Raw genomic sequence first — 3067 nt, 5'->3', positions numbered from 1 at the left:
ATTTTTTTCTTTTTGATTTTTTTACCTGGATTACTGAGATGCATCAGGACATTCAGCAGAAGTAACCATAAGTGAGAGTGGTAGGCCTAGTCATTAATAAGACCTGTGAGTTTCACTTTGTCTGTGTTGTTCATGAAGAAGAATCCAATAAAGGTTCTTCAAAACCACCACCTGTTGGTGAAGTCTTCAACAACATGAGCTACACCTCTCTCTGTAGCTGTGAGGTGTCATGCTACAATATTATGCATGATGCATGTGTACTGTTATAAAGAAATTTGCACTAACATTGGTTAAGTAAATTTAAATGCTACAAATTCATGTAATATTTACTCATCATTATCTAGTAAAAGTTATTAAAATAGTTAAAGATTTGTGAAAAATCAGGTAAATTTTACTTTATTTGATCAAGTATATGTTACAAGATTTCATTGAGCAAATTAAGTAAAATTTACCTGATTTATTCACAAATCTTTAACTATATTCTTAATAACTTTTACTAGATAAGGATGAGAGTAAATATTACAATAATTTGTAGCATTTAAATTTACTTACCAAATGTTAGTGCAAATCGTTTACAGGATTTTCTCAAGTAAATATTACAAATCATTTTTACAATGTGCCACTGCACTTTATGAGGTCTGCGAGAGCTTCAAAGATATTTTAATGTCTTAAAGTAAGATGTTTTAAAGCCAGCATTGATCATAAACTACATTTCCCATAATGCAAGTTGATTATAGTATTTGTGAAATGACAGGATCTCATCCCTACGTTCAAAAGTAGCCGACAATTGGTGAATTCTGCCAAGGAAATTTTTCATCTCATTGCATTTTCACCAGCTACTTCAGTTAAGAGAACATGTTAAATGATGTTTATATGCAGGAAATACCAGGTAGAGCTCAGGTATTGTCTGTGAGACAGTGTTTAGCTGAAATTAAACATAAAACACCATCATGTGGCCCCCCCCAGTGAAAATGAGTTTGACTTTTGGTTTACAACAAATGCTCAGTGTGAGAAGTAATTTGAAACACCATAAAAGGTATCAAAGCGTATTTCATTTACTTTTATTTTACTGTTGAATGTCTAAATTCTTGAGCGTTCTTATGTTGTTTCGTCTGCTTGATTTGGTTTATTATGATGTTCTCCCTGCTTCGTTTTCGAGCTGCAACACCTTCCTAAAGATGTTTGTAAGAAGGGTGAATTTGGGTAAAACTGGGTAAAAGATAAATTTATAAATTTGAGTCTTTGAAAAGCAAATCAGAGCAGAGGGTCTTAACTTTATCAACAAATTTGTAAGAAATTTGATGCTAAATCAATGTGAACTAAAACAATCTTATGCGATGCTCTTTCTCTCTCGCGTGGATATAAACTATTCATGGAATCTGGATAAATTTCAGTTTGCAAAGATCGAGTGCACAAACAGAACGGCCGACAGTCATGTAGGAGCTGATAAAATCAAATGGGCAGCAGATTACCTTGGATTACTTTTGTCCAACACTACAAGACACAGTTACATTCACAAACGCTACTGAAAACAAAAACTGATTTCTTGTTTTAAACTTGTTCAAAGTTGGCACCACTTGTTTTTGAAGCATCTACAAAAAGGCCATCACACTTCGAGAGCATGGTTTGTAACAGGACAAATCAGAACTTCACAATGTTTTTTTTTCTTTGTACCAAATTCAATTATAAAAACATACAATCCAGAATGTCCGAAGTACAAAAAAGAAAAAAACAGGCTCTGTGATTTCTTTGTTTTTCAATAAAAGGATTCAAACAATGCACAGTACAAAGGTCAAGCTGAGGATGAGGAAGATACTGAACTGGTCCACCTCCAGTTCTAACCCTGACCCAAACAAGAGAGCAGTGTTGTATAAAGTACCACAAAGTGATACTTGAGTAAAAGTACAAGTATCTTACTAAAAAATTACTTTGGTACAATTTAAAGAATGCTTGAGTAAAAGTCTTAAAGTATCTGATATTTTTTGTACTTAAGTGTTAAAAGTAAAAGTATTGATTTAAAATGAGCAGTTAGATTTTCTGTAAGGACATTTATTAGGAGGTGACCTCCACAAAAAAATGCAGAAATGACTGTTGTATTAAAAATAATTAATTTATGTTAAATTTAGGATGCACTAGTCCAGCTGTTTCAGTTTATATACATATATCAAGGCTGCTCAAACATTTTACATTAAATGAAAATCTATCTGAGGGCTGCGGCCAAATGCAATAATATAATTCATGAAATACAAATACTTCTTAAGTACAGTACTTCGATTTGAATGATTCTGTCCTGCTGGAGTGTGACATGATTTGTTTGTGTATGAACTAATACAGTATCAGAATTTTATGTATTTATAATTCACATACAGCTACAATTAAATTCACTCTATCTGGGGGGAACAATTTATATGGATAGTATTTATTTTTTACAATGAAAAGCTGGAATGAAAACAAGCAAAAAATGAATAAAAGTAACGACTTTCTACTTCTTGCCTTTTTTAAAAAATGTAAGGAGTAGAAAGTGCAGATGATTGTGTGAAACTGTAAGAAGTAGAAGTAAAATGTAGGCTGAAAAATAATTACTCAAGTAAAGTTCAGATGCCCAAAAATTCTACTTAAGTACAGTAAAAAAGTATTTGTACTTAGTTACTTTACAACTCTGCAAGAGAAAGTGCTGATACGTTTTAAATAAAAAAAAGTCATTAGTGACCAATGAGGTATACTGAATAGAGGCTCTATCATGTGACTTCTTGGTCAGAGAGAGCGGCCATATTGTTCATGGAGGACAAGCTGGTCAACACAACAGTAAAGCTCTGTTTGTTATTGATTATTATTTTTGACATGATAGAAATGTTTGTCAGTACATTTTATCATATCATGTAAAACATGTTGCTAAGGTACACACGTCTGCAACTAATGATGTTTGATTTGATTTGATTTATTGATTTAATAGGAAAAAAATACTAATACTCAAGCCTGAGTCAGCATAATTGCTGTTTTACAGCAGGTTCCTGTTCTGCAGCACATAAACACTCAGAATTACAGCATCACAATCACATCATTATAC

This window comes from Austrofundulus limnaeus, unplaced genomic scaffold (assembly GCF_001266775.1).
Source record: "Austrofundulus limnaeus strain Quisiro unplaced genomic scaffold, Austrofundulus_limnaeus-1.0 Scaffold76, whole genome shotgun sequence".
Lineage (NCBI taxonomy): Eukaryota > Metazoa > Chordata > Actinopteri > Cyprinodontiformes > Rivulidae > Austrofundulus > Austrofundulus limnaeus.
Note: the sequence above shows the minus strand (reverse complement) of the source record.